At 42.5% G+C, this 13,813-nt stretch overlaps 1 protein-coding gene across 1 annotated transcript in view; it reads right to left on the reverse strand.

Moving 5' to 3' along the window:
• LOC138605586 (potassium voltage-gated channel subfamily B member 1-like) overlaps nucleotides 1–13,813 on the reverse strand; it is a 37,568-nt gene that overhangs the window by 8,653 nt on the left and 15,102 nt on the right. The gene's annotated exons all lie outside the window — the stretch shown is intronic.

A 13,813-nucleotide genomic window follows, 5' to 3' on the forward strand; every position in this document is an offset into this window, starting at 1 on the left:
ATTATGAAGTTATAAAATATCAGACAGAAGCGACTGTAGTGGCAGAGCAAAGGAGGCTTATAGATCCGTTTGACCTTCATGATGTACGACTATTGATTCCAAACCAGCACACTTCTGCTGCCGTCTTTTTTTCCATGTTGAAAAGTTATATTTAGTAATATGGGTGTTAAGAGACCGATATATTTATGCAGATGTATTACTATAATATTATGTGTTTTCTCCAGTGGTTACCGCTGTCCTTTATGCTATTTATTTCCTCTATATACTGTATGTATGTGTAATACATACAGTATGCATATCAACCATTTATATATATATTATCTATATTTCATTAATAATAGGAAGTACTTATGGAAATATGTGTGTAAAGTGAGGCTCAATTTCAGTGGGGTTACACAAATCATGATGATGTGAGAGCATACATTTTCATGAAATGGCTCCACAGAGTGCTGAGATATTCTAAAGTACAGATCATCATATTTAAATATATTTTAAATTTTTATAGTTTAACTTGACAAAGTTAGAAAATGTGCGTTCAGGGCCAGGTTTAACTGGTAGAGCAGGCGTCCCATGTACAGTCCTCGACTTGCTGATCACAGGTTTGACTCCCAGTCTGCTGATCATTTGGTGCATGTCGTCCCAAAATCATTTCCCGTCTCTCTTCAGCTGTCCTATACATAAAATCAAAAGCCAAAACCTCATATGTGGCTGACCGCATCAGGTCAATGTGCGCTTTTGTGGGCAATGTGTTACAAGGACTGTCCTCATGAGGCCGATGACAACGTGTTTGAAAGCAGGTGCGCGCTGCGGACGTAGGTGAGGACAGCGGACGAGCAGCGGAGGAGCAGCCCCGCTTACTCTCTGAACAAAGTATCCAGAGCCGTACAGACAGAGAGTCGCGTCAGTGGAGGTCCAATATGCTCCATGATCCGCCATTGCGATGTCACAACTCTCTCTCTCTACGGCTCTGAAAGTATCGTCACTCACTCACTCAGTCACATACAGACCCATGAGTAGGGCTGAACCCGGCAGTCAGCCAAAAAAAAGAAAAGTTGTGTTAAAAATCTGGAAAAGAAATAAAGAGGGATCATTTAATCAGCAGTTATTCTTCTGTTTCTGGTATTAAACAGCTTCGACCGTGGATTGGAAGGTTTCAGTGGCCAACATTTTAGAAGCAATATGTTTCATCTTTCATTAATCATCTAATAATAAGAAAATAAACACTTTTACAATTGTTTATGATGGCAGATGAGAGTATGAGTATCAGTAAGTAAAAGGCGTACAGAGTTACAGCAGCTTATGTTCATGATGAAGCACAAAAAAGTGCTGCTTGTTGTTGGATGAATGAAAGAGCTGCTGTTGAGTCGACACCAATCTGCTCATATTTACCTGTGGTATTTATCGCATAACTTTATGAGACTTTATTTTAGCAGCATGTACTCATCAAATAACATGCCTCTCATACATAACATTACATAGTTTCATAGAGAGACAAGGTAATGTGTGACTTTACTTCTCTGTGTTTACCACAATGTTTGTTTACAGCAGCCCATTAAAACAGCTTCAGATGAGGTGATTTGAGTTGAACTCTTAACGACCTCTGTACTCCGCTGGGTCTGAGACAGCAGGTCTTCCTCACAGCATGTGCCTGTCTGTGTGTGCGTGCCTGCTGTGGGACCCCTCAGTGGGCTCTGCTCCACGCAGCAGAGGAAAAATAAAACACACACTCTGCGTGGCTGAGCCGCACTAATGGAGTAAGTATGTGTTCCTGAGATGTACCATCTTGATATACAGTGGGTGTTTATGTGTGGGCCTGATATATATCATGGCTCACAGCACGATCACATCTTCACTCAGAAAAGACACATCACACCCAGCTGAAAATGACAAGAACTCAAAATCTGGCTTTGTTCTTGGAGCTTGTTTTTCGCCGGCTGGAGCTCCAGCTGTCTCTTGTTGCTATGGTCCGTTCTCACGCTGAAACAGGCAGCAGAGTTGGCAGGCGTACGAAAGAAAAGAACAGAATATATCACGGTGAATCACCACCAACTCTGTGAAAATGGACCATTTGGCAGCATCGTGTGAAACACAAACATTGTTTCTTTTTCATCTTTTATCTCGGGTGCCGTGGTGTTTCGTTACATAAGAGGATAAGTACCAGAAGAGGAAGGTTTTGGCGGTGTAATCAACTCGTCAATCAGACTAGGCCGAGTCAGGTTTAATTGCAATTAGAGGAAGTAATCATCATCAGGAGACAGACAGGCGGTCGAAAGAGAATCAGTGACCACTATAGCTTTAATGAAGATTAAAAGCAGGATGCAAACAGGAGGTCGGAGGATATCATCAAAGAAACATATAAGGTCACGACCTCTATCAGAGAAAGTGACTTCTGAGATGAAAGTATATGATTAAGTCACTTTCAGGAAAAGAGTAAGTCCAGTGACATTTTACTAGACATTGTTACAAAGAGACCAGTATCTCTTTTTGTCATCGAGCTCTGATATTTACCCTCCTCCTATCTCCATGGCTACAAATCCCTATCACATGGTTTGATCTCAGGCCCGATTACTGATCTGGTGTCTGCTGACAGCTAAGTAACGTTCACTAATTTCCCCGTCTCCGGTGACCCGCCCGTGTGGCCCCGGCGGCCCTGCTCCATGTTTACCATAAAGAGCAGATGTCACCGGGCTCCTGTGACACGATTGGGTGTCAGCACTGAGTTTAGAGAGTTACCTGGGCTGAAACAGGAGAGGCCTGGGGGCTACTCATAATCCTGTATGACGTCATATCAGTTGTAGACTAAAGTTTCAGCACAAGACATCTGAATACGTTCAGCACAGGTAGATCTGAGGCTCAGGTGTAATCACATTACTCCTGCACAGTGTCTTACAGCTCTCATATAGGTAAATATAATAGCATTCTTTAACACAAGAGTTAACAACGTTTTGTTAGCTATGCTAATTCACTTTTTTTGGCTGATAGTTAGATGATAAGATTTTAGCGCGCTAAACTAACTTCCTGCCAGGATGCCATAACTGTAGCTTAATTTAGCATAAAAAAAGAAAATGGGGGAAACTAGCTTACTTTACTCTGTGCAAAGGGAACAAGACAGTGTTTGTGTTTGTCTGATTTAGCTTAGCATACCATGGTTTGTACCTTTTTAAGTTCAACATTTTGGTAAATATGTTACTTCACTTTTCTTGCAGAGAGTTAGATGAGAAGATAGATAGCACGCTGAACTAACCTACAGCCAGGATGCCGTTAGCTTAATTCACTATAAAGATGAGAAACAGGTTAACCAGCTAGCCATGCTATGCCAAAAGTTAACAAATGAGTCCGTTTGTTTGTCTGAATTAGGTTAGCAAACCCTGGTTTGTACGGATTTTGGTTCAATGTTTTGGTAAAAAACTTTTTTTCTTTTTCTGCTGAGTGTTAGATGAGAAGATTAACGGTAGTACATCCAACTAACCTACAACCAGGATGATGTTTAGTATGAAGACGAGAAACGGGTTAAGCGCCTAGCCATGCTATGCCAAATGTTAACGAGATTCCTTTTGTTTGTCTGATTTAGGTTAGCATACCCTGGTTTGCACTTTTTTAGTTCAATATTTTGGAAAATATGCCATAATTGTCGAGAATTACATGAAAAGATTGATAGGCTACCCTGCAAAACTGAGCTAAGTAGGATGTCATTTAGCATTAAGACAGGAAACAGGAAACAGGAAACTAGCTTGCCTGGCTCTTCCCTAAAGGCTACTTTTTGTACTTGTCTGATTTAGCTTAGCATACAATGGTTTGCACTTTTTTAAGTTCAGCATCTTGGTAAATATGTTACTTCACTTTTTTTTGCTGAGAGTTAGATGAGAAGATAGATAGCAGGCTACACTTAACCGAGTTACAGCCAGGATGTCGTTAGCTTAATTTAGCATATGAACAGAAAACAGGGGTTGTGCTCAAAAAGATGTAACAAAAACACCAAATGGATCTGCCAAATCAACACATCTTATCCAGTTTGTGTCATCCTTACAAAAACATAATTTTAAAATGCCAGTTTCTTGATTAAAAACATTGGCTTGTTAATAATTGGGCTTTTGAGGTGCTAATATTTTGATTTCATCAGGCTGACTTTAGACATCGCCATGCAAGCTGTTTCCAGGCTTTATGCCAGGCTAACCAGGTGCTGTGTCTTTAGCTTGATAGTCAACAAAATAAGAGTGACATCAATCTTTTTTTTTAACTCTCAGTTTCCAAAATGATGGCTGACAAGCGTGTCATATATTGATTGGTCTGTCATTTAGGAGATGAACTTACATCAGTTTATCAGCAGCAGCTTTCAATGTATTTCTTCAGCTTGTAAGACAATTTCATCATGGTAGCAGAGTCGCTCTGGTCTGTAACATCTCACCTCTCTCTGTGTACCTGTGAAAGTGCTAATGCATCAAAACTAGATGCATCCTAACTGGTCCCAGTGTGCCAGACCCACCTCTCCGTGTATCCATGGCAGCAAATTCACCAGGTTGCAATTATAGAAAGTGCTGCGCCACCTCATGCCTGACAGGTTCTCCCTCTGTACCATTTCCTGTTTCTCACACTGATACTTCAGGCTTTGCTTAGTGCATGTGTGGGTCATATCCATCTCTGTCTGAAGAGGAGAATATTCCTGCTTAAGTGATGGATGATGGAGCATGTTTAGTTGTAACAGAAGATTGTTCAACACAGTCGGCTTCGTGTAGAAATTTGCAATGGAAATCAGAATGCACAGAGGCAGAAACACAGAGCCCACCTTTAAGATCTGTTGCTTTTGGGGTTTTTTCGTGAAAGGGAAAAGTCAAGTTAGACTTAAGGCATGATCTAAGAATATTCCTCTTACACACTTACAGTAACACAGATGTTCGGTGTAACATAAAACCATCCATTTTTCATTCTGTAGAAGTGAAACACCTGCTGAGCACCAGAGTCGCCTCTTAAATGATTCAGCAGGAGGGGAAGGGCTGACCATGAAGCTTCCTGCCTGACCACCAACGATCACAGCTGCGTGTGTGTGTGTGCGTACAGTACGTCTCCTCCATCAATGACGGACGGCTAAATGTCTCCCAGCACTGCTCATTTCTGTCCAGCTGCCCCGCGCTCCAGAGACCACAGCACTCCGAGACCCCTGCTCTCCCTCTGATGAACGGCGAGGTCAGAGATGCATAATGTAGAGAGAGGCCGAGAGAAAAGTGATGTTTGAAAGGCAGCGTATGGTGTATAATGTATGCAGCTGAGATGTACAGGCACTGAAGGGCCTTGAGGCAACAGGCAGGAAGGAAACTTAAGATGTGACCTATTTTTGTTTTAAGCACCTCAATGAATCTTAACGTGAAGTTGTGTAATAACGATCTATGTCGAAAACAGAGCAAAGGAAACACAATTAGTTCTGTTTTCCGACCGAGGAGAAAGAAAGAAACGGAGAGTGTGACATTTACAGCAACAACAGTTAAGAGGGATGTAACCTTTAAAAGACGAGCGTTCATCCTGAGCTCTGAGGCCTGTGTGCAAAAATACAACTTCCATTGCAGCTGCCTTTGAGATACAGCCGAACAATGCAGAGCGAAAAAGAACTATACATTGAGTTTACATTGTGTGTTTGTGTTTACAGTGAAATGTGAACTTTCAGTGATGCTGTAACAAAAGTGAGATTAAAAGGAGACAGAAAAGCGGGCCCAGCTGTCTGTCACAGTATATGGCGGCGAATGCAAACAATGACAGGCAGCTGCATGCGATCTGAGCAAATGACTGCAACAGGATTTGCACACTGATGATCATAAACACAGCGAGGTCCATCTATGCAGCATGAGCGGGAGCGAGAGGAGGGAATATAACCCAGGGCTTTCTCTCTTTGCCTCTTTCACGCCTGTCTCCTCTCTCCCCTCTTTCTCACACATATACATTAGCACTTACACGCGCACACATGAGCGGGCAGGCAGCAGCACAGAGTGTACGCAGATCTCTTCACGGGGAGACTGCAGCACCTCGGCGTACAGCTCAGCTGATAGTTTCCATGGTGACGTGAGGCTTGTTAGCATTTGCATAACAGATGCAGCACGGCATTCACAAAAACAGGACGCAGAAAACACAGGCCAGTGGAACACACTTAAAAAGATGCAGAGTGTTGACCACTAAATGGGCTGAGGATTTCTGGTTTCTGACCACCGAGAGGGGAGATCAGTCAAATCTGTGATTTGTAGATAACAATGCACGACCAGCATCTGCTAGTGCTAAATAAAGGTTTGTTTGACAGGCTGCTTCCCTCACATTCAATCTCTCCAACATTAAAAAACAAAAAGAACAATTTAAGTAAAGAAAATTTAAGCAAGAATGACAAACATTATCTAGTTTCAGCTTTTCAAATACGAGGATTTTCTACATTTCTTTGTCTTATGTAAAAGTAAACTACATGTTTTCAACTTAAAGGTATAAGGTAGGATTTTTCTAGAAAAATAAAATATAGACTTTCACAAATATAATATAATAACTCATCACTTATGGGCCTCTCTACATGTGTGTTGGTGAGTGTGTGTGCAGACCCTTGTGAGACCCTTCCCTCTGCATCTATTCTGTTGTTTTGCTTTGCACGGGACGTTTTCAGGAGGGACGCTGTTGTGGTTCCGTGGGGCCCATTCAGACCAGCGAACATGGCAAAAGAGCGATGCAGAGTTGGCCTTCTTTCTGTCAGACAGGTAGGTGCCTCAAACCGGGTAGGACAGGCTAACCTTGCTTGCGTAACGGTAACCGTGATGCTGTCGGTGTTAGCTCGGCGGGGTGGGCGTGTTCTCGCACGAGAGAGTGAGAGTGAGCTTCTGGTCACGAGGAGCCCAGGAGGAGGGGCCCAGTTTGAATGTGTTTTTGACAAAATGCAAGGAAAAATCCTTCTTATTCTACCTTTCAGTTCAGACCAAACCAAATAAATGAGGGTGTCACCTTTAGAATTTGGTATTTTGACCCCTTTCCTTTTCTTTATGAACAATGTTGTGATATCTTCTAGAGTAGAAAATAAATTGATTGATTAAGAAAAACAGTAGGCTGGATTGTTCGTATAGCCAGACCTGATTGCAATTCTGGGACAACATAAACATGATTTACTGCAGCAGTTTCTAAGTGTCGAATCGATTCGGTGTGATACCTACTCTCCCCTACAGTAAGCTTGTGCGTTATAGTGTGTTGAACTGAGAAACGGGTTATGGACCGTTTTATCCTAATTGTCGTGGATGATGGTGGTGACGATTCACAGGTGGCTAATTTCAGCGATGATGATGCTAACGTGGTGGAGACATTGTGTTGTCCGCAATGGAGAATGAGGAGGACGAAGGGGACGATTGCCTTACCGAGCAGTATTGTAACTTACTTAATATTGTGTGTGTCTGGTGCTGTGCTGTATGATCTGTCCTGACAGCGAAGAGGTGCGGCAGATGTGCGGAGAGCAGACAGACAAATACAGCCTGGGAGCAGACTCATGACAGAAGAGCTTCTGGCTGAGAGCAAGGAGGGAGGTAATGCCTAACCAAATCTTTAGGTTCCTAAATCTCCACGTGTTTGCTTTCATGACGATTAGAGGAGGGAGGCAATCCATCTATGTGAAGGAGAGTAACACTATGGAACCAGCCAGCCTGCCTTTCACATCTACCTGCCAAAAACCCTGTGTGACCTTCCTTTAAAGTCCAGCCATCTAGAAAAAAATAGGCTGATAAATCATGTTATAATAAGTTGCCGGTTAGCGCTGTCGACAGCGAGAAGGTTCCTGGTTCGAATCCCAGTCGGGACGTAGGGGGCCCTGTGTAGAGTTCCAACAGTCCAAAGACTCGTTAGGTTCATTGGTGACTCTAAATTGCCTGTAGGTGCGAATGTGTGCATGAAAGGTTGTCTGTCTCTATCATAGTATTGACATAGACATGACAGCTCCCTTAAAGTGAAGCCAAATCTTCTCTATCGCCCCCTGCTGACTGTCTGCAGTATAGCTCATAAGACCCGCCTCCTCCATGTTAACAGATGGGACATGAGTCAAACTATGAAATCAAAATACACGGCAAATACATTTTTTTCAAACATGGTTTCTGTCATTATAATTAGTTATTATCATGCTGATTTACGTCCAAGTGTTCATTTTTCGTCCAAGTTTATTTTTTATTTGTTATTTGATGCTATAAAAAGGATGATTGACAGCTCTCTTGACCAGGAGGGCTCCTGCAGCCGATCAGTTCCAGATTAGCAGAGTGGAGGACGATCCGCGAGAAGAGACGTAACTAAAACAATCACTACATTCATTGAAGTTTCCATACCAGTGAACGTTAACCTCAGACCAACACAAGAAGCTGTTCCGCTGTTAAAGACTCCGGCCTGCGGGATCCTTGTGTGTTTTAGTTAGCGGAAGTGGCTACGGCCGCTTCACCCACGGATCTCTACTACGCAGTCTTTGGCTGCAAATGACGTCACCGTCGCAAGATGGCAGCGCCTATCACAGGGGCTATTTTGGCATCAATTTCGTACAATGGGAGCAGATGGAGACGAGTCGTCCATCTATATATACATCTATATATTGGTCTCTATGCGTCAGCCCTGTGATTGACTGTCGATCAGTCCAGAGTGTGCCAGCTGGGATAGGCTCCAGCCCCCTGCGACCTTAAGATAAGCGGTATAGATAAAAGATGGATAAAAGTTGCAGGTATAGATTACACTCACAATACTGTGTAGTTGTAGAAGGAGGTGCCTTAACAATGACACTACAATTCTTCAATGTATACAACTACTACTATTGTTTACAGTGTCAGAGGGCTTCACAGCGGCGTGTTATGTAAGAAATAAAGGATTTAAACACTCGCATCAGGATCAGATCCGTAGTTACAGTAAGGAAAACCAACAGAAGAATCTCTATGGAAAAGAAAATTGAATAAACACTGACACTGTTTCAGATACATAGTTGGCATCGCCTCAGACAGTGTGTACATTCCTTAAAGCACAAACTATTTGTGGAATGTGAATCAGAGATGCCACACGCAGTCACGGTCTGATCACAGGGGCTGTGCTTTAGTGAGGAGACTGACTGCAAGAACCATGCAAACATTATAGATATATCAACAATAGGTAATATATCATAATGTGTTTGCAGCTGTATCACTGTTATTATTTGCTCCCTGTGTCCAGCCTAAACCTTGTCGTCATAATACAGCTGGAATGAGAAATGTCTGCAGATCGTTAGTGTCTGGCAGAGCGCCAGCATCGACAGTATCACACTCCTGATTTCCAGTCTGCCATAGCCGAGCGTCCCAGCTGTATAAAGTGGCAGAGACAGTGACGGTGATTTGCAAGTGGAACAAAACCCTAAATTATAGAGGGAGAAAGACGAGTCGGATTTGAATAGGCGCAAACCGACATGCGCTAGACGAAATCAAAAAACTGTTTTGTTTCATAATTCTGGGCTCTCGCACTAGTTTCCCAGACGTGAAGCTCGAGCGGAGAGCCGGACTCACTGGAAGGCTAAACACATGTCAGACTGGTGCGTGATGCTCCACACACTACCTATATCCATCCAGCCTGCTGTAAACTGGCCGACAGTCAAGCACGCTGCCCCAGCCTATCACTGCCATACATGGCCATGCTGACCTCAGATTATAACACACTGAGCTCTCTTCAAAACAACATTATTTCTTTACAAAACTCTGTTTTACATCCATTACCACACATTTAGGATCCTCAGGTCACATGATCTGACCTCGCTGTCTCTCCCCACACGTGGTTGGACCAAATGTTACTTTAGGTCGAGCACGTTATTGCCCGGCCTATGGGCAGTCACAGTGCCCTCTCTTTATGAAAGAAATCAATCAGGGGGCTGTTTTAATTTGCAGCTGTTATCCTCCCCACTACTAATCTGCCTCTGTGGCTGCAGTGCAGCTGGTGACCTGCCCATCACGCAGCTACTCCGGTGGTTAACGCATTACAGAGAGCCTGCACTGTGTCTCAGTGAATTCAGAAAAACATCTTGTCACCAGCATTTCTGTTGCTGTGAGCTCAGCCGTATCATTTCAGGGTGCAAGTGGGAAGACTAAATACCAGTCACATTTTGGATACTGTTGTGACATTCTTTTATAATAGGCCTAAGTCAGATTTCTTTTATTAACTGAATCCCTCAAACCAACTAAGGCCTGTGTGTGTTTAGAGGCCTTAACTGTCTCATCTGACTCGTACCTGCATCATTAGGTCCCAAACTTAATCAATTATTTTGTGGTTTGTGTGTGTTGTGTTTTCTGGGGTTGGGCTCTTCTATTTGAAGTAGACACCTTAAATAATACTCCTTTAGTAGTCCTGATTGTATCCTGTCACTTCTTGAATGATCCCATTATAAAAGAAACTGCAAAAAACAGTATAAAACTTTACAAAATGTCAATCTCTGTCGGTATTGTCTTTATTCACAGAGAGTATTTTTCACACCAAGAATAGCAAGCATTTCTGTAATCACTTTTTGGCATTACGCTCTGACAGTGGGAGATCACACTAAGATTAGAAAGCAAATCCTTGGAGATCTGGCAACACTGTTGTTGGCCTTATCCTCACAGCCAAGGTTTCCATGGGAAAGCCCCTGGGATTTCAGCCTAATGCTGATTTTGATCTGGGCAGAGGGTTGATGAAGAGACTCTAATGAGCAGCCTTCTCATCTCATTTCCTCAAAGCTCTGCCTGGCTGCTCCGTGCTGACCACAACAGGAAGAGCTATTACGTAAAAGTGTAATAAAATAAAACAAATGACTCGGCTGTGCGGTCTTCATCAACACTTTGTCTTTGATGGAAAAAACAGCGGAGGGTGATTTCTGTCAATGCAGTCCTATCTTACTAAAATATAGCACAATTATAGTCATTTTTAATGCGAGTAGGTAGGTAGCAACAGTATGGCAAAAAGCTTTATCGTCACATGCTGAAGCTGTGCACATGGTGCTGAAGTAATGACGATACTCTGCCTTTTAAGAGTTTGGAGCGTGGCTTTTAGCCCTCTTAAAACAAAGTTAGAAGTGTAAGGAAGGAAATGTGTTTATCTGCTGTAACATAAGGTGCTATGGTTAGCAACTCTGGCTAAGTAGCTTAACCTTTAACCTTTGCTAGCTGAGCGTTAATTCAAAAGCCAAGGAGGACATGATTAACTTATTTCGTTATTTTGTGGGGTAAAAGGTTACATTAAAAAAAATCCCTGTTCATGACTGACACGTGCACCGTGTAGAAGTCCGGATGCCAATCAAGACAGCGTTACACATGAGTTAACTCTAAAAGCCTTATCGGAGAATGAATAATTGTCTGATCCTACATTTTACCTTATCATATCTGTAATACAGGCACTGCCATTTATGATTAGCTACCCTTTTTTTGGCAGGGTCTGTTAGCTTAGCCTCAGTCTTCCAGCAAACTCAGGTAGCTAACCTGTAAAATCTGTAAATCACATAACCCTGAAAACTCTCGATAAGTTTTCTCAAAAACATTTTTTTTTAGCTTAGCTACATTTCAACCCATCATACTTAAAAATACTATTATTAATATGCACTTAACCTTGTCTAGTGCGTGACATTTTGCCTGTGACATGTTAGCTTAGCCTCAGTCTTCCATCATAATCATGTAGCTAGCTATGAATAGCATATCTAAGAGGTCTACAGAATTCTCCTTCTAAAACAGACATAAAAAACTCATAAAAAAAAGCTGGAGATCGTTTTTTTAACTTAATGTATGGTGTCAACCTTAGCTAAATTAGCTAGCTAGCTAAGGCTCATAAAATCTAACTGACACAGTTATTATTTCAGCAGTTAGAAATGTATGGACTTAATTTTCCGACCTCTGTCTCAGAATTTAAAGCTTTAAAGATGCTAATGTTATTATTATAAACTGCTTATGTGCAATGGGAAGTTTTATCTTATCGTATCTTATCTTAGAATAAAGCTTGACAGGTAGCCTTTAACAGTTGGATAAGAGGTAAGAGGGCTTGGTCAATTAATACATGAGTTCATCCATCCAGCAACCCCTAAGGCTAACAGTTCTTTGTCTCACAAATTTGGTACCTGGCACTCTAACACAGTGAGACTTCCCAAACTGTCCCAGAGGAGTCCGTGTTTCTGTCCTCGGAGAGATGCACCTGGAGCCACAAATGTGTTAATGTAACGACAGGGGAGTCAAGTTTCCCACAGATCACTAACCCTTTCAATTTACATCACGCTGCTCAGTTTACACAGGACCCATCGACTCTCAGCTTGTGCTCTCATGGGAGACGGAGCCACCTGAGGTAGTTTGAGTGATCGAAGGCACTCCTAGCATGCGGGGGCCAAACAATGAATTTCCAATAATTATGAGCTTGAACCGGCTGCTTTAGGTCATGTGACTGTGCCTCTTTCCAGTAGTGTTCATTACCATATAAAATAACTTAAATTAGATAGCAGATGGCAGCCAGCAGGTCTTACAATGGACTGGAAGGCTGAGTAGAGCATAGATCATGTGGATAACATCGATAGCACTTCTACAGAGTAAAAGACCATAAACAGTACAATTTCTTTTGTACATCTGGCCTTTCCTCTCCTGCTTGGCCCAGTTAAAACCTACGTGTCTTTACATCTCTGTGGCCTCTATCTAACACCAGACAGAGGTTAGGAGATGAGCTCGTGGCTGGTGCGAGGTAGGCGGCGAGAAATTGGAGCAGCGAGTAGGCTGAGGCACTGGCAGCAGACTGGGGAGCACAGTGACTCCTGGGACTGCTGCCTGGAGATTAGTGGGATTGAAACACACACAATCCACCCACTCTGCACTGCCAGACAACACTGGTTTAGTGTAGTACAGTGTGGTACACTAACTACATTATTTAGATAAATGTGTAGGAACTTTCAGGGAGCCTTTTAATTAGATGCACCTGCATATGTCAGTCATTGGATGCCATGAGTGGCCACAGGGTCTCAGGTGAGTTACCTGGGGAAGTGTACTGCTTTCAGCTACCCCCAAGGGACTTCCTCATTAGTGTCGTCCACTAAGGTGACCCCCTGAGTCTCGTATGGCTCGTTTACAGTACTCTGCTACCCAAAGCACTGCTCATGAACATAATTACGACAAATGAACAGCAGTTCCTCCTCAGTCAGCGAAACCACAGCAATCTCACATAATTAGCTTCAATATTAGCATACCTATACCGCAAAGATGTGGCCTTTGATTCTCTCTCTCACATCACCATATGTTCACTCTGTAGTCTACATTTTATTAACTGACATTTGCTCTTCTGACTCAAATGTTTCTACAGTCCATCAGTGTGTGTGAGCGACAGGTCTGGCAGTGAATCTGTTGTCTATTAAACTTCGCGGCCTGACAGATGAAAAACACGGCTGATTGGCAGCCGAAGCCAGACACGCTCTACTAAAACCTCCACAACAGAGACTCACAGAAAGGATGTCCTTTTATTCAGTTTTAAATAGAACCAAAATCTTTCTTTGCTGTTTTGACCTAGAAAAGCTTTTCATTCCCACATCACCTCTCTCTGTTTCTCTCTCTCTGTCTCTCTCTCAGAAAAGCATGACAAATACACACACCTACATAAAGTACGTGGTACTGTAAATACAGTACAAACAAACACTCATATAACGCAGTGTTTCATGCACACAGATATTGTAAGCTGTCTAGGTATTTGTATCTTAAATGCATCTTAAAGCATGACATCTAGAAAATGTATGATTTGTGCCCCAAAAAAAATTCTACTCAAGTCGAATATCTGATTTTACCTGCAGTGAAAATGAGAGTGCACAGCTCCACTGCCTCTGTCATTGTATAAC

The sequence above is a fragment of the Semicossyphus pulcher genome, unplaced genomic scaffold, assembly GCF_022749685.1.
Source record: "Semicossyphus pulcher isolate SPU_LCO1_2020_fin unplaced genomic scaffold, fSemPul1.0.p SCAF_3, whole genome shotgun sequence".
Taxonomy (NCBI): domain Eukaryota; kingdom Metazoa; phylum Chordata; class Actinopteri; order Labriformes; family Labridae; genus Semicossyphus; species Semicossyphus pulcher.